Source organism: Amaranthus tricolor, chromosome 15 (genome assembly GCF_026212465.1).
Source record: "Amaranthus tricolor cultivar Red isolate AtriRed21 chromosome 15, ASM2621246v1, whole genome shotgun sequence".
Taxonomy (NCBI): domain Eukaryota; kingdom Viridiplantae; phylum Streptophyta; class Magnoliopsida; order Caryophyllales; family Amaranthaceae; genus Amaranthus; species Amaranthus tricolor.
In genome coordinates this window covers 20,795,862-20,815,214 of record NC_080061.1, presented here as the reverse complement: position 1 = coordinate 20,815,214, position 19,353 = coordinate 20,795,862, and positions in this window count along the sequence as shown.

Here is a 19,353-nt window from a genome sequence, read left to right as displayed (position 1 = left end):
TTGAAATGGTTAGACTCGAAAACAATATTCATGTACTTGAAATTACGCGCTAAGCTGCGTTTTAAATTTTTTTATATTGTTTTGGCACTTTCTCGCATAAAGTGGTTCAAACATGGTTTTTTTCGCACGAAACATAGCACACTACACTATTTGGTATAAGTTATTGTGTTGAAATGTTTAGACTCGAAAACAATAGTAATATGCTTGAAATTAAGTGCTAAGTTGCTTTTTTATAGTTTTTATAGCTTTTTTAGCACTTTCTCACATAAAGTTGTTCAAACATGGTTTGTTTTGCACGAAACATGGCATCCAACAATATTTAGTTTATATTATTGTGTTGAAATGGTTAGACTCGAAAACAATAGTCATGTACTTTAAATTACGTGCTCAGTTGCGTTTTTAATGTTTTTTATATTTTTTTTGCCCTTTCTCGCATAAAATGGTTCAAACATGGTTTGTTTCGCACGAAACTTAGCACATTATACTATTTGGTATAATTATTGTGGTGAAATGGTTCGAATTGAGAACTATTGTCATATGCTTGATATTACGTACTAAGTTATTTTTTTCAAGTTTTTTTTATATTTTTTTGCACTTTCTCGCATAAAGTGGTTCAAACATGGTTAGTTTCGCACGAAACTTGGCACCCAATACTATTTGGTGTATATTATTGTGTTGAAATGGTTAGAATCAAAAACAATAGTCATGTATTTGAAATTAAGTTCTAATTTTCTTTTTAATGGTTTTTATATTTTTTTGACTCTTTCTGGCATAAATTGGTTCAAACTCGGTTTATTTTGCATGAAACATGGTTTACAGCACTATTTGGTTTAAATTATTGTGTTGAAATGGTTAGACTCGAAAACAATAGTCATGTACTTAAAATTACGTGCTAAGCTGCGTTTTTAATTTTTTTATATTGTTTTGGCACTTTCTCGCATAAAGTGGTTCAAACATGGTTTTTTTCGCACGAAACCTAGCACACTACACTATTTGGTATAAATTATTGTGTTGAAATGTTTAGACTCGAAAATAATAGTCATATGCTTGAAATTTAGTGCTAAGTTGCTTTTTTATTGTTTTTATAGCTTTTTTTAGCACTTTCTCACATAAAGTTGTTCAAACATGGTTTGCTTTGCACGAAACATGGCACCCAAAACTATTTAGTTTATATTATTGTGTTGAAATGCTTAGACTCGAAAAAAATAGTTATGTACTTTAAATTACGTTCCAAGTTGCGTTTTTGATGTTTTTTTATACTTTTTTGGCACTTTCCTGAATAAAGTGGTTCAAACTTGGTTTGTTTCGCACGAAACCTAGCATACAACACTATTTGGTATAAATTATTGTGTTCAAATTGTTAGAATCTAAAACAATAGTCATATGGTTGAAATTATGTGCTAAGTTGCTTTTGTCAAGGTTTTTTTTAGCTTTTTTTAGCACTTTCTTGCATAGAGTTGATCAAATTTGGTTTGTTTTGCACGAAAAATGTCACCCAACACTGTTGTATTTCTATTTTTTTGTTGAAACGGTTCGACTCGAAAACAGTAGTCATGTACTTGAATTTACGTGCTAAGTTGTGCTTTTAATGTTTTTTATATTTTTTTGGCACTTTTCTCGTTCAATCATGGTTTATTTCGCACGAAACTTGGCACACAACACTATTTGGTATAAATTATTATGTTGAAATGGTTAGAATCGAAAACTATAATCATGTGCTTGAATTTACGTGCTAAGTTGCTTTTTTAAAATTTTTATTTAGTTTTTTAAGTGTTTTCTTGCATAAATTTGTTCAAACTTGGTTTGTTTTGCACGAAACATGGCACCCAACACTATTTAGTTTTTATTATTGTGTTGAAATGGTTAGACTTGAAAACAATAGGCATGTACTTGAAATACGTGCTAAGTTGCGTTGTTAATGTTTTTTTATATTTTTTTGGCACGTTCTCGCATAAAGTGGTTCAAACTTGGTTTGTTTCGCACGAAACCTAACTCACAACACTATTTGGTATAAATTATCGTGTTGAAATGGTTGGAATCGAAAACAATAGTCATATGCTTGAAATTACGTGATAAATTTCTTTTCTAAAGTCTTTTTTTAGCTTTTTTAACACTTTCTCGCATAAAGTGGTTCAAACTTGTTTTGTATGGCAACAACAAGGCACACAACACCATTTGGTATATATTATTGTGTTGAAATGGTTAGAATCGAAACAATTCTAATGTGTTTTAAATTACATGCTAAGATGCTTTTTTAAAGTTTTTTTTAGCCTTTTTAGTTCTTTTTGGCAAAAAGTTGTTCCAACTTTGTTTGTTTTTCACGAAACATGGCACCAACACTATTTAGTTTATATTATTGTGTTGAAATGGTTAGACTCGAAAAAAATAGTCATGTACTTGAAATTAGGGACTAAGTTGCGTTTTTAATGTTTTTTCTATTTTTTTGGCACTTTCTCGCATAAAGTGGTTCAAACTTGTTTTGTTGCGCACGATACCTAGCACACAACACTATTTGGTATAAATTATTGCGTAGAAATGGTTAGAATCGAAAACAATAGTCATATGTTTGAAATTACGTGCTAAGTTGCTTTTTTAAAGTTTTTTTTAGCTTTTTTAGCACTTTCTGGCATAAAGTTGTTCAAACTTGGTTTGTTTTGCACGAAATATGGCACCCAACACTATTTAGTTTATATTATTGTGTTGAAATGGTTAGACTCGAAAACAATAGTCATGTATTTGAAATTACGTGCTAAGTTGTGTTTTTAATGTTTTTTTAAATCTTTTTGGCACTTTCTCGAATAAAGTGGTTAAAACTTGGTTTGTTTCGCACGAAACCTAGCAGACAACACTATTTGATATTAATTATTGTGTTCAAATTGTCAGATTCGCAAACAATAGTCATATGCTTGAAATTAAGTGCTAAGTTGCTTTTTTCAAGGTTTTTTTTAGCTGTTTTAGCACTTTCTTGAATAAAGTTATTCCAACTTAGTTTGTTTTGCACGAAACATGGCACCCAACACTATTTAGTTTATATTATTGTGTTGAAATGGTTAGACTCGAAAACAATATTCATGTACTTGAAATTACGCGCTAAGCTGCGTTTTAAATTTTTTTATATTGTTTTGGCACTTTCTCGCATAAAGTGGTTCAAACATGGTTTTTTTCGCACGAAACATAGCACACTACACTATTTGGTATAAGTTATTGTGTTGAAATGTTTAGACTCGAAAACAATAGTAATATGCTTGAAATTAAGTGCTAAGTTGCTTTTTTATAGTTTTTATAGCTTTTTTAGCACTTTCTCACATAAAGTTGTTCAAACATGGTTTGTTTTGCACGAAATATGGCATCCAACAATATTTAGTTTATATTATTGTGTTGAAATGGTTAGACTCGAAAACAATAGTCATGTACTTTAAATTACGTGCTCAGTTGCGTTTTTAATGTTTTTTATATTTTTTTTGCCCTTTCTCGCATAAAATGGTTCAAACATGGTTTGTTTCGCACGAAACTTAGCACATTATACTATTTGGTATAATTATTGTGGTGAAATGGTTCGAATTGAGAACTATTGTCATATGCTTGATATTACGTACTAAGTTATTTTTTTCAAGTTTTTTTTATATTTTTTTGCACTTTCTCGCATAAAGTGGTTCAAACATGGTTAGTTTCGCACGAAACTTTGCACCCAATACTATTTGGTGTATATTATTGTGTTGAAATGGTTAGAATCAAAAACAATAGTCATGTATTTGAAATTAAGTTCTAATTTTCTTTTTAATGGTTTTTATATTTTTTTGACTCTTTCTGGCATAAATTGGTTCAAACTCGGTTTATTTTGCATGAAACATGGTACACAGCACTATTTGGTTTAAATTATTGTGTTGAAATGGTTAGACTCGAAAACAATAGTCATGTACTTAAAATTACGTGCTAAGCTGCGTTTTTAATTTTTTTATATTGTTTTGGCACTTTCTCGCATAAAGTGGTTCAAACATGGTTTTTTTCGCACGAAACCCAGCACACTACACTATTTGGTATAAATTATTGTGTTGAAATGTTTAGACTCGAAAATAATAGTCATATGCTTGAAATTTAGTGCTAAGTTGCTTTTTTATTGTTTTTATAGCTTTTTTTAGCACTTTCTCACATAAAGTTGTTCAAACATGGTTTGCTTTGCACGAAACATGGCACCCAAAACTATTTAGTTTATATTATTGTGTTGAAATGCTTAGACTCGAAAAAAATAGTTATGTACTTTAAATTACGTTCCAAGTTGCGTTTTTGATGTTTTTTTATACTTTTTTGGCACTTTCCTGAATAAAGTGGTTCAAACTTGGTTTGTTTCGCACGAAACCTAGCATACAACACTATTTGGTATAAATTATTGTGTTCAAATTGTTAGAATCTAAAACAATAGTCATATGGTTGAAATTATGTGCTAAGTTGCTTTTGTCAAGGTTTTTTTTAGCTTTTTTTAGCACTTTCTTGCATAGAGTTGATCAAATTTGGTTTGTTTTGCACGAAAAATGTCACCCAACACTGTTGTATTTCTATTTTTTTGTTGAAACGGTTCGACTCGAAAACAGTAGTCATGTACTTGAATTTACGTGCTAAGTTGTGCTTTTAATGTTTTTTATATTTTTTTGGCACTTTTCTCGTTCAATCATGGTTTATTTCGCACGAAACTTGGCACACAACACTATTTGGTATAAATTATTATGTTGAAATGGTTAGAATCGAAAACTATAATCATGTGCTTGAATTTACGTGCTAAGTTGCTTTTTTAAAATTTTTATTTAGTTTTTTAAGTGTTTTCTTGCATAAATTTGTTCAAACTTGGTTTGTTTTGCACGAAACATGGCACCCAACACTATTTAGTTTTTATTATTGTGTTGAAATGGTTAGACTTGAAAACAATAGGCATGTACTTGAAATACGTGCTAAGTTGCGTTGTTAATGTTTTTTTATATTTTTTTGGCACGTTCTCGCATAAAGTGGTTCAAACTTGGTTTGTTTCGCACGAAACCTAACTCACAACACTATTTGGTATAAATTATCGTGTTGAAATGGTTGGAATCGAAAACAATAGTCATATGCTTGAAATTACGTGATAAATTTCTTTTCTAAAGTCTTTTTTTAGCTTTTTTAACACTTTCTCGCATAAAGTGGTTCAAACTTGTTTTGTATGGCAACAACAAGGCACACAACACCATTTGGTATATATTATTGTGTTGAAATGGTTAGAATCGAAACAATTCTCATGTGTTTTAAATTACATGCTAAGATGCTTTTTTAAAGTTTTTTTTAGCCTTTTTAGTTCTTTTTGGCAAAAAGTTGTTCCAACTTTGTTTGTTTTTCACGAAACATGGCACCAACACTATTTAGTTTATATTATTGTGTTGAAATGGTTAGACTCGAAAAAAATAGTCATGTACTTGAAATTAGGGACTAAGTTGCGTTTTTAATGTTTTTTCTATTTTTTTGGCACTTTCTCGCATAAAGTGGTTCAAACTTGTTTTGTTGCGCACGATACCTAGCACACAACACTATTTGGTATAAATTATTGTGTAGAAATGGTTAGAATCGAAAACAATAGTCATATGTTTGAAATTACGTGCTAAGTTGCTTTTTTATAGTTTTTATAGCTTTTTTAGCACTTTCTCACATAAAGTTGTTCAAACATGGTTTGTTTTGCACGAAACATGGCATCCAACAATATTTAGTTTATATTATTGTGTTGAAATGGTTAGACTCGAAAACAATAGTCATGTACTTTAAATTACGTGCTCAGTTGCGTTTTTAATGTTTTTTATATTTTTTTTGCCCTTTCTCGCATAAAATGGTTCAAACATGGTTTGTTTCGCACGAAACTTAGCACATTATACTATTTGGTATAATTATTGTGGTGAAATGGTTCGAATTGAGAACTATTGTCATATGCTTGATATTACGTACTAAGTTATTTTTTTCAAGTTTTTTTTATATTTTTTTGCACTTTCTCGCATAAAGTGGTTCAAACATGGTTAGTTTCGCACGAAACTTGGCACCCAATACTATTTGGTGTATATTATTGTGTTGAAATGGTTAGAATCAAAAACAATAGTCATGTATTTGAAATTAAGTTCTAATTTTCTTTTTAATGGTTTTTATATTTTTTTGACTCTTTCTGGCATAAATTGGTTCAAACTCGGTTTATTTTGCATGAAACATGGTACACAGCACTATTTGGTTTAAATTATTGTGTTGAAATGGTTAGACTCGAAAACAATAGTCATGTACTTAAAATTACGTGCTAAGCTGCGTTTTTAATTTTTTTATATTGTTTTGGCACTTTCTCGCATAAAGTGGTTCAAACATGGTTTTTTTCGCACGAAACCTAGCACACTACACTATTTGGTATAAATTATTGTGTTGAAATGTTTAGACTCGAAAATAATAGTCATATGCTTGAAATTTAGTGCTAAGTTGCTTTTTTATTGTTTTTATAGCTTTTTTTAGCACTTTCTCACATAAAGTTGTTCAAACATGGTTTGCTTTGCACGAAACATGGCACCCAAAACTATTTAGTTTATATTATTGTGTTGAAATGCTTAGACTCGAAAAAAATAGTTATGTACTTTAAATTACGTTCCAAGTTGCGTTTTTGATGTTTTTTTATACTTTTTTGGCACTTTCCTGAATAAAGTGGTTCAAACTTGGTTTGTTTCGCACGAAACCTAGCATACAACACTATTTGGTATAAATTATTGTGTTCAAATTGTTAGAATCTAAAACAATAGTCATATGGTTGAAATTATGTGCTAAGTTGCTTTTGTCAAGGTTTTTTTTAGCTTTTTTTAGCACTTTCTTGCATAGAGTTGATCAAATTTGGTTTGTTTTGCACGAAAAATGTCACCCAACACTGTTGTATTTCTATTTTTTTGTTGAAACGGTTCGACTCGAAAACAGTAGTCATGTACTTGAATTTACGTGCTAAGTTGTGCTTTTAATGTTTTTTATATTTTTTTGGCACTTTTCTCGTTCAATCATGGTTTATTTCGCACGAAACTTGGCACACAACACTATTTGGTATAAATTATTATGTTGAAATGGTTAGAATCGAAAACTATAATCATGTGCTTGAATTTACGTGCTAAGTTGCTTTTTTAAAATTTTTATTTAGTTTTTTAAGTGTTTTCTTGCATAAATTTGTTCAAACTTGGTTTGTTTTGCACGAAACATGGCACCCAACACTATTTAGTTTTTATTATTGTGTTGAAATGGTTAGACTTGAAAACAATAGGCATGTACTTGAAATACGTGCTAAGTTGCGTTGTTAATGTTTTTTTATATTTTTTTGGCACGTTCTCGCATAAAGTGGTTCAAACTTGGTTTGTTTCGCACGAAACTTAACTCACAACACTATTTGGTATAAATTATCGTGTTGAAATGGTTGGAATCGAAAACAATAGTCATATGCTTGAAATTACGTGATAAATTTCTTTTCTAAAGTCTTTTTTTAGCTTTTTTAACACTTTTTCGCATAAAGTGGTTCAAACTTGTTTTGTATGGCAACAACAAGGCACACAACACCATTTGGTATATATTATTGTGTTGAAATGGTTAGAATCGAAACAATTCTAATGTGTTTTAAATTACATGCTAAGATGCTTTTTTAAAGTTTTTTTTAGCCTTTTTAGTTCTTTTTGGCAAAAAGTTGTTCCAACTTTGTTTGTTTTTCACGAAACATGGCACCAACACTATTTAGTTTATATTATTGTGTTGAAATGGTTAGACTCGAAAAAAATAGTCATGTACTTGAAATTAGGGACTAAGTTGCGTTTTTAATGTTTTTTCTATTTTTTTGGCACTTTCTCGCATAAAGTGGTTCAAACTTGTTTTGTTGCGCACGATACCTAGCACACAACACTATTTGGTATAAATTATTGCGTAGAAATGGTTAGAATCGAAAACAATAGTCATATGTTTGAAATTACGTGCTAAGTTGCTTTTTTAAAGTTTTTTTTAGCTTTTTTAGCACTTTCTGGCATAAAGTTGTTCAAACTTGGTTTGTTTTGCACGAAATATGGCACCCAACACTATTTAGTTTATATTATTGTGTTGAAATGGTTAGACTCGAAAACAATAGTCATGTATTTGAAATTACGTGCTAAGTTGTGTTTTTAATGTTTTTTTAAATCTTTTTGGCACTTTCTAGAATAAAGTGGTTAAAACTTGGTTTGTTTCGCACGAAACCTAGCAGACAACACTATTTGATATTAATTATTGTGTTCAAATTGTTAGATTCGCAAACAATAGTCATATGCTTGAAATTAAGTGCTAAGTTGCTTTTTTCAAGGTTTTTTTTAGCTGTTTTAGCACTTTCTTGAATAAAGTTATTCCAACTTAGTTTGTTTTGCACGAAACATGGCACCCAACACTATTTAGTTTATATTATTGTGTTGAAATGGTTAGACTCGAAAACAATATTCATGTACTTGAAATTACGCGCTAAGCTGCGTTTTAAATTTTTTTATATTGTTTTGGCACTTTCTCGCATAAAGTGGTTCAAACATGGTTTTTTTCGCACGAAACATAGCACACTACACTATTTGGTATAAGTTATTGTGTTGAAATGTTTAGACTCGAAAACAATAGTAATATGCTTGAAATTAAGTGCTAAGTTGCTTTTTTATAGTTTTTATAGCTTTTTTAGCACTTTCTCACATAAAGTTGTTCAAACATGGTTTGTTTTGCACGAAACATGGCATCCAACAATATTTAGTTTATATTATTGTGTTGAAATGGTTAGACTCGAAAACAATAGTCATGTACTTTAAATTACGTGCTCAGTTGCGTTTTTAATGTTTTTTATATTTTTTTTGCCCTTTCTCGCATAAAATGGTTCAAACATGGTTTGTTTCGCACGAAACTTAGCACATTATACTATTTGGTATAATTATTGTGGTGAAATGGTTCGAATTGAGAACTATTGTCATATGCTTGATATTACGTACTAAGTTATTTTTTTCAAGTTTTTTTTATATTTTTTTGCACTTTCTCGCATAAAGTGGTTCAAACATGGTTAGTTTCGCACGAAACTTGGCACCCAATACTATTTGGTGTATATTATTGTGTTGAAATGGTTAGAATCAAAAACAATAGTCATGTATTTGAAATTAAGTTCTAATTTTCTTTTTAATGGTTTTTATATTTTTTTGACTCTTTCTGGCATAAATTGGTTCAAACTCGGTTTATTTTGCATGAAACATGGTACACAGCACTATTTGGTTTAAATTATTGTGTTGAAATGGTTAGACTCGAAAACAATAGTCATGTACTTAAAATTACGTGCTAAGCTGCGTTTTTAATTTTTTTATATTGTTTTGGCACTTTCTCGCATAAAGTGGTTCAAACATGGTTTTTTTCGCACGAAACCTAGCACACTACACTATTTGGTATAAATTATTGTGTTGAAATGTTTAGACTCGAAAATAATAGTCATATGCTTGAAATTTAGTGCTAAGTTGCTTTTTTATTGTTTTTATAGCTTTTTTTAGCACTTTCTCACATAAAGTTGTTCAAACATGGTTTGCTTTGCACGAAACATGGCACCCAAAACTATTTAGTTTATATTATTGTGTTGAAATGCTTAGACTCGAAAAAAATAGTTATGTACTTTAAATTACGTTCTAAGTTGCGTTTTTGATGTTTTTTTATACTTTTTTGGCACTTTCCTGAATAAAGTGGTTCAAACTTGGTTTGTTTCGCACGAAACCTAGCATACAACACTATTTGGTATAAATTATTGTGTTCAAATTGTTAGAATCTAAAACAATAGTCATATGGTTGAAATTATGTGCTAAGTTGCTTTTGTCAAGGTTTTTTTTAGCTTTTTTTAGCACTTTCTTGCATAGAGTTGATCAAATTTGGTTTGTTTTGCACGAAAAATGTCACCCAACACTGTTGTATTTCTATTTTTTTGTTGAAACGGTTCGACTCGAAAACAGTAGTCATGTACTTGAATTTACGTGCTAAGTTGTGCTTTTAATGTTTTTTATATTTTTTTGGCACTTTTCTCGTTCAATTATGGTTTATTTCGCACGAAACTTGGCACACAACACTATTTGGTATAAATTATTATGTTGAAATGGTTAGAATCGAAAACTATAATCATGTGCTTGAATTTACGTGCTAAGTTGCTTTTTTAAAATTTTTATTTAGTTTTTTAAGTGTTTTCTTGCATAAATTTGTTCAAACTTGGTTTGTTTTGCACGAAACATGGCACCCAACACTATTTAGTTTTTATTATTGTGTTGAAATGGTTAGACTTGAAAACAATATGCATGTACTTGAAATACGTGCTAAGTTGCGTTGTTAATGTTTTTTTATATTTTTTTGGCACGTTCTCGCATAAAGTGGTTCAAACTTGGTTTGTTTCGCACGAAACCTAACTCACAACACTATTTGGTATAAATTATCGTGTTGAAATGGTTGGAATCGAAAACAATAGTCATATGCTTGAAATTACGTGATAAATTTCTTTTCTAAAGTCTTTTTTTAGCTTTTTTAACACTTTCTCGCATAAAGTGGTTCAAACTTGTTTTGTATGGCAACAACAAGGCACACAACACTATTTGGTATAAATTATTGCGTAGAAATGGTTAGAATCGAAAACAATAGTCATATGTTTGAAATTACGTGCTAAGTTGCTTTTTTAAAGTTTTTTTTAGCTTTTTTAGCACTTTCTGGCATAAAGTTGTTCAAACTTGGTTTGTTTTGCACGAAATATGGCACCCAACACTATTTAGTTTATATTATTGTGTTGAAATGGTTAGACTCGAAAACAATAGTCATGTATTTGAAATTACGTGCTAAGTTGTGTTTTTAATGTTTTTTTAAATCTTTTTGGCACTTTCTAGAATAAAGTGGTTAAAACTTGGTTTGTTTCGCACGAAACCTAGCAGACAACACTATTTGATATTAATTATTGTGTTCAAATTGTTAGATTCGCAAACAATAGTCATATGCTTGAAATTAAGTGCTAAGTTGCTTTTTTCAAGGTTTTTTTTAGCTGTTTTAGCACTTTCTTGAATAAAGTTATTCCAACTTAGTTTGTTTTGCACGAAACATGGCACCCAACACTATTTAGTTTATATTATTGTGTTGAAATGGTTAGACTCGAAAACAATATTCATGTACTTGAAATTACGCGCTAAGCTGCGTTTTAAATTTTTTTATATTGTTTTGGCACTTTCTCGCATAAAGTGGTTCAAACATGGTTTTTTTCGCACGAAACATAGCACACTACACTATTTGGTATAAGTTATTGTGTTGAAATGTTTAGACTCGAAAACAATAGTAATATGCTTGAAATTAAGTGCTAAGTTGCTTTTTTATAGTTTTTTATAGCTTTTTTAGCACTTTCTCACATAAAGTTGTTCAAACATGGTTTGTTTTGCACGAAACATGGCATCCAACAATATTTAGTTTATATTATTGTGTTGAAATGGTTAGACTCGAAAACAATAGTCATGTACTTTAAATTACGTGCTCAGTTGCGTTTTTAATGTTTTTTATATTTTTTTTGCCCTTTCTCGCATAAAATGGTTCAAACATGGTTTGTTTCGCACGAAACTTAGCACATTATACTATTTGGTATAATTATTGTGGTGAAATGGTTCGAATTGAGAACTATTGTCATATGCTTGATATTACGTACTAAGTTATTTTTTTCAAGTTTTTTTTATATTTTTTTGCACTTTCTCGCATAAAGTGGTTCAAACATGGTTAGTTTCGCACGAAACTTGGCACCCAATACTATTTGGTGTATATTATTGTGTTGAAATGGTTAGAATCAAAAACAATAGTCATGTATTTGAAATTAAGTTCTAATTTTCTTTTTAATGGTTTTTATATTTTTTTGACTCTTTCTGGCATAAATTGGTTCAAACTCGGTTTATTTTGCATGAAACATGGTACACAGCACTATTTGGTTTAAATTATTGTGTTGAAATGGTTAGACTCGAAAACAATAGTCATGTACTTAAAATTACGTGCTAAGCTGCGTTTTTAATTTTTTTATATTGTTTTGGCACTTTCTCGCATAAAGTGGTTCAAACATGGTTTTTTTCGCACGAAACCTAGCACACTACACTATTTGGTATAAATTATTGTGTTGAAATGTTTAGACTCGAAAATAATAGTCATATGCTTGAAATTTAGTGCTAAGTTGCTTTTTTATTGTTTTTATAGCTTTTTTTAGCACTTTCTCACATAAAGTTGTTCAAACATGGTTTGCTTTGCACGAAACATGGCACCCAAAACTATTTAGTTTATATTATTGTGTTGAAATGCTTAGACTCGAAAAAAATAGTTATGTACTTTAAATTACGTTCTAAGTTGCGTTTTTGATGTTTTTTTATACTTTTTTGGCACTTTCCTGAATAAAGTGGTTCAAACTTGGTTTGTTTCGCACGAAACCTAGCATACAACACTATTTGGTATAAATTATTGTGTTCAAATTGTTAGAATCTAAAACAATAGTCATATGGTTGAAATTATGTGCTAAGTTGCTTTTGTCAAGGTTTTTTTTAGCTTTTTTTAGCACTTTCTTGCATAGAGTTGATCAAATTTGGTTTGTTTTGCACGAAAAATGTCACCCAACACTGTTGTATTTCTATTTTTTTGTTGAAACGGTTCGACTCGAAAACAGTAGTCATGTACTTGAATTTACGTGCTAAGTTGTGCTTTTAATGTTTTTTATATTTTTTTGGCACTTTTCTCGTTCAATCATGGTTTATTTCGCACGAAACTTGGCACACAACACTATTTGGTATAAATTATTATGTTGAAATGGTTAGAATCGAAAACTATAATCATGTGCTTGAATTTACGTGCTAAGTTGCTTTTTTAAAATTTTTATTTAGTTTTTTAAGTGTTTTCTTGCATAAATTTGTTCAAACTTGGTTTGTTTTGCACGAAACATGGCACCCAACACTATTTAGTTTTTATTATTGTGTTGAAATGGTTAGACTTGAAAACAATATGCATGTACTTGAAATACGTGCTAAGTTGCGTTGTTAATGTTTTTTTATATTTTTTTGGCACGTTCTCGCATAAAGTGGTTCAAACTTGGTTTGTTTCGCACGAAACCTAACTCACAACACTATTTGGTATAAATTATCGTGTTGAAATGGTTGGAATCGAAAACAATAGTCATATGCTTGAAATTACGTGATAAATTTCTTTTCTAAAGTCTTTTTTTAGCTTTTTTAACACTTTCTCGCATAAAGTGGTTCAAACTTGTTTTGTATGGCAACAACAAGGCACACAACACCATTTGGTATATATTATTGTGTTGAAATGGTTAGAATCGAAACAATTCTCATGTGTTTTAAATTACATGCTAAGATGCTTTTTTAAAGTTTTTTTTAGCTTTTTTAGCACTTTCTGGCATAAAGTTGTTCAAACTTGGTTTGTTTTGCACGAAATATGGCACCCAACACTATTTAGTTTATATTATTGTGTTGAAATGGTTAGACTCGAAAACAATAGTCATGTATTTGAAATTACGTGCTAAGTTGTGTTTTTAATGTTTTTTTAAATCTTTTTGGCACTTTCTAGAATAAAGTGGTTAAAACTTGGTTTGTTTCGCACGAAACCTAGCAGACAACACTATTTGATATTAATTATTGTGTTCAAATTGTTAGATTCGCAAACAATAGTCATATGCTTGAAATTAAGTGCTAAGTTGCTTTTTTCAAGGTTTTTTTTAGCTGTTTTAGCACTTTCTTGAATAAAGTTATTCCAACTTAGTTTGTTTTGCACGAAACATGGCACCCAACACTATTTAGTTTATATTATTGTGTTGAAATGGTTAGACTCGAAAACAATATTCATGTACTTGAAATTACGCGCTAAGCTGCGTTTTAAATTTTTTTATATTGTTTTGGCACTTTCTCGCATAAAGTGGTTCAAACATGGTTTTTTTCGCACGAAACATAGCACACTACACTATTTGGTATAAATTATTGTGTTGAAATGTTTAGACTCGAAAACAATAGTCATATGCTTGAAATTAAGTGCTAAGTTGCTTTTTTATAGTTTTTATAGCTTTTTTAGCACTTTCTCACATAAAGTTGTTCAAACATGGTTTGTTTTGCACGAAACATGGCATCCAACAATATTTAGTTTATATTATTGTGTTGAAATGGTTAGACTCGAAAACAATAGTCATGTACTTTAAATTACGTGCTCAGTTGCGTTTTTAATGTTTTTTTATATTTTTTTTGCCCTTTCTCGCATAAAATGGTTCAAACATGGTTTGTTTCGCACGAAACTTAGCACATAATACTATTTGGTATAATTATTGTGGTGAAATGGTTCGAATTGAGAACTATTGTTATATGCTTGATATTACGTGCTAAGTTATTTTTTTCAAGTTTTTTTTATATTTTTTTGCACTTTCTCGCATAAAGTGGTTCAAACATGGTTAGTTTCGCACGAAACTTGGCACCCAATACTATTTGGTGTATATTATTGTGTTGAAATGGTTAGAATCAAAAACAATAGTCATGTATTTGAAATTAAGTTCTAATTTTCTTTTTAATGGTTTTTATATTTTTTTGACTCTTTCTGGCATAAATTGGTTCAAACTCGGTTTATTTTGCATGAAACATGGTACACAGCACTATTTGGTTTAAATTATTGTGTTGAAATGGTTAGACTCGAAAACAATAGTCATGTACTTAAAATTACGTGCTAAGCTGCGTTTTTAATTTTCTTATATTTTTTGGCACTTTCTCGCATAAAGTGGTTCAAACATGGTTTTTTTCGCACGAAACCGAGCACACTACACTATTTGGTATAAATTATTGTGTTGAAATGTTTAGACTCGAAAACAATAGTCATATGCTTGAAATTTAGTGCTAAGTTGCTTTTTTATTGTTTTTATAGCTTTTTTTAGCACTTTCTCACATAAAGTTGTTCAAACATGGTTTGCTTTGCACGAAACATGGCACCCAAAACTATTTAGTTTATATTATTGTGTTGAAATGCTTAGACTCGAAAAAAATAGTTATGTACTTTAAATTACGTGCTAAGTTGCGTTTTTGATGTTTTTTTATATTTTTTTGGCACTTTCCTGAATAAAGTGGTTCAAACTTGGTTTGTTTCGCACGAAACCTAGCATACAACACTATTTGGTATAAATTATTGTGTTCAAATTCTTAGAATCTAAAACAATAGTCATATGGTTGAAATTATGTGCTAAGTTGCTTTTTTCAAGGTTTTTTTTAGCTTTTTTTAGCACTTTCTTGCATAGAGTTGTTCAAACTTGGTTTGTTTTGCAGGAAAAATGTCACCCAACACTGTTGTATTTCTATTTTTTTGTTGAAACGGTTCGACTCGAAAACAGTAGTCATGTACTTGAATTTACGTGCTAAGTTGTGTTTTTAATGTTTTTTATATTTTTTTGGCACTTTCTCGTTCAATCATGGTTTATTTCGCACGAAACTTGGCACAAAACACTATTTGGTATAAATTATTATGTTGAAATGGTTAGAATCGAAAACTATAATCATGTGCTTGAATTTACGTGCTAAGTTGCTTTTTTAAAATTTTTATTTAGTTTTTTAAGTGTTTTCTTGCATAAATTTGTTCAAACTTGGTTTGTTTTGCACGAAACATGGCACCCAACACTATTTAGTTTTTATTATTGTGTTGAAATGGTTAGACTTGAAAACAATAGTCATGTACTTGAAATACGTGCTAAGTTGCGTTGTTAATGTTTTTTTTATATTTTTTTGGCACTTTCTCGCATAAAGGAGGTTCAAACTTGGTTTGTTTCGCACGAAACCTACCTCACAACACTATTTGCTATAAATTATCGTGTTGAAATGGTTGTAATCGAAAACAATAGTCATATGCTTGAAATTACGTGATAAATTTCTTTTCTAAAGTCTTTTTTTTTAGCTTTTTTAGCACTTTCGCGCATAAAGTGGTTCAAACTTGGTTTGTATGGCAACAAAAAGGCACACAACACCATTTGGTATATATTATTGTGTTGAAATGGTTAGAATCGAAACAATTGTCATGTGCTTTAAATTACATGCTAAGATGCTTTTTTAAAGTTTTTTTTAGCTTTTTTAGTACTTTTAGGCAAAAAGTTGTTCCAACTTGGTTTGTTTTGCACGAAACATGGCACCCAAGACTATTTAGTTTATATTATTGTGTTGAAATGGTTAGACTCGAAAAAAATAGTCATGTACTTGAAATTAGGGACTAAGTTGCGTTTTTAATGTTTTTTCTATTTTTTTGGAACTTTCTCGCATAAAGTGGTTGAAACTTGTTTTGTTGCGCACGAAACCTAGCAGACAACACTACTTGGTATAAATTATTGTGTAGAAATGGTTAGAATCGAAAACAATAGTCATATGTTTGAAATTACGTGCTAAGTTGCTTTTTTAAAGTTTTTTTAGCTTTTTTAGCACTTTCTGGCATAAAGTTGTTCAAACTTGGTTTGTTTTGCACGAAATATGGCACCCAACACTAATTAGTTTATATTATTGTTTAAATGATAAGATTCGAAAACAATAGTCATGTATTTGAAATTACATGCTAGGTTGCGTTTTTAATGTTTTTTTATATTTTTTTGAGACTTTCCCGAATAAAGTGGTTAAAACTTGGTTTGTTTCGCACGGAACCTAGCACATAACGCTATTTGGTATTAATTATTGTGTTCAAATTGTTAGATTCAAAAACAATAGTCATATGCTTGAAATTACGTGCTAAGTTGCTTTTTTCATGGTTTTTTAGTTGTTTTAGCACTTTCTTGCATAAAGTTATTCCAACTTGGTTTGTTTTGCACGAAACATGGCACCCAACACTATTTAGTTTATATTATTGTGTTGAAATGGTTAAACTCGAAAACAATAGTCATGTACTTGAAATTACGTGCTAAGCTAGGTTTTTAATTTTTTTATATTGTTTTGGCACTTAATTTCTTGCATAAAGTGGTTCAAATTTGGTTTTTTTCGCACAAAACCTAGCACACTACACTATTTGGTATAAATTATTGTGATGAAATGCTTAGACTCGAAAACAATAGTCATATGCTTGAAATTAAGTGCTAAGTTGCTTTTTTATAGTTTTTATAGCTTTTTTGCACTTTCTCATATAAAGTTGTTCAAACATGGTTTGATTTGCACGAAACATGGCACCCAACACTATTTAGTTTATATTATTGTGTTGAAATGATTAGACTCGAAAAGAATAGTAATGTATTTGAAATTACGTGCTAAGTTGCGTTTTTAATGTTTTTTTATATTTTTTTTGGCACTTTCCCGAATAAAGTGGTTAAAACTTGATTTGTTTCGCACGAAACCTAGCACACAACGCTATTTGGTATTAATTATTGTGTTCAAATTGTTAGATTCAAAAACAATAGTCATATGCTTGAAATTACGTGGTAAGTTGCTTTTTTCAAGGTTTTTTTAGCTGTTTTAGAACTTTCTTGCATAAAGTTATTCCAACTTGGTTTGTTTTGCACGAAACATGGCACCCAACACTATTTAGTTTATATTATTGTGTTGAAATGGTTAGACTCGAAAAAAATAGTCATGTACTTGAAATTACGCGCTAAGCTGCGTTTTAAATTTTTTTATATTGTTTTGGCACTTTCTCGCATAAAGTGGTTCAAACATGGTTTTTTTCGCACGAAACATAGTACACTACACTATTTAGTATAAATTATTGTGTTGAAATGTTTAGACTCGAAAACAATAGTCATATGCTTGAAATTAAGTGCTAAGTTGCTTTTTTATATTTTTTATAGCTTTTTTGCACTTTCTCACATAAAGTTGTTCAAACATGGTTTGTTTTGCACGAAACATGGCACCCAACAATATTTAGTTTATATTATTGTGTTGAAATGCTTAGACTCAAAAACAATAGTCATGTACTTTAAATTACGTGCTAAGTTGTGTTTTTAATGTTTTTTATATTTTTTTTGGCCCTTTCTCGCGTAAAATGGTTCAAACATGGTTTGTTTCGCACGAAACTTGGCACCCAACACTATTTGGTGTATATTATTGTGTTGAAATGGTTAGAATCAAAAACTATAGTCATATGCTTTAAATTACGTGCTAAGTTGGGATTTTAATGTTTTTTATAATTTTTAGCACTTTCTCGCATAAAGTGGTTCAAACTTGATTTGTTTCGCACGAAACTTGGCACACAACACTATTTGGTATAAATTCTTGTGTCGAAATGGTTCGAATCGAGAACTATAGTCATATGTTTGAAATTAAGTGCTATGTTTCTTTTTTAAATAGTTTTTTTATCTTTCTTAGCACTTTCATGCATAAAGTAATTTAAACTTGGTTTGTTTTGCACGAAACATGATACCCAACACTATTTAGCTTATATTATTGTGTAGAAATGGTTAGACTCGAAAACATTAGTCATGTATTTGAAATTACGTTCTAATTTTCTTTTTAATGCTTTTTATATTTTTTGACACTTTCTGGCATAAATTGGTTCAAACTCGGTTTATATTGCATCAAACATGGCACACAGCATTATTTGGTTTAAATTATTGTGTTCAAATGGTTCGAATCGAGAACTATAGTCATATGTTTGAAATTACGTGCTAAGTTGTTTTTTTACAGTTTTATTTAGCTTTTTTAGCACTTTCTCGCATAAAGTTGTTCAAACTTGGTTTTTTTTTCACGAAACATGACATCTAAATTTAGTTTATGTTATTGTGTTGAAATGGTTAGACTCGAAAACAATAGTTATGTGGTTGAAATTACATATGAAGTTATGTTTTTTATATTTTTTGGGCAGTTTCTCACATAAAGTAGTTCAAATTTGGTTTTTTTCGCACGAAACCTAGCACACTACACTATTTGGTATGAATTATTGCGTTGAAATGTTATGAATCGAAAACAATAGTCATATGCTTCAAATGACGTGCTAAGTTTTTTTTTCAAGTTTTTTTTGCTTTTTTAGCAGTTTCTCGTATAAAGTTGTTCAAACTTGGTTTGTTTTGCACGAAACACGGATCCCAAAACAATTTAGTTTATATTTTTGTGTTGAAACGCTTAGACTAAAAAAAAATAGTCATTTATTTAAAATTACATGCGAAGTTGCGTTTTTAATGTTTTTATATTTTTTGGGAACTTTCTCAAATAAAGTGGTTCAAAATTGGTTTTTTGCGCACGAAACCTAGTACACAAAAGTATTTGGTATAAATTATTGTGTTGAAATGGTTAGAATCGAAAACAATAGTTATATGCTTGAAATTACATGCTAAGTTGCTTTTTTAAAGTTATTTTTAGCTTTTTTAGTACTTTCTCGCGTAAAGTG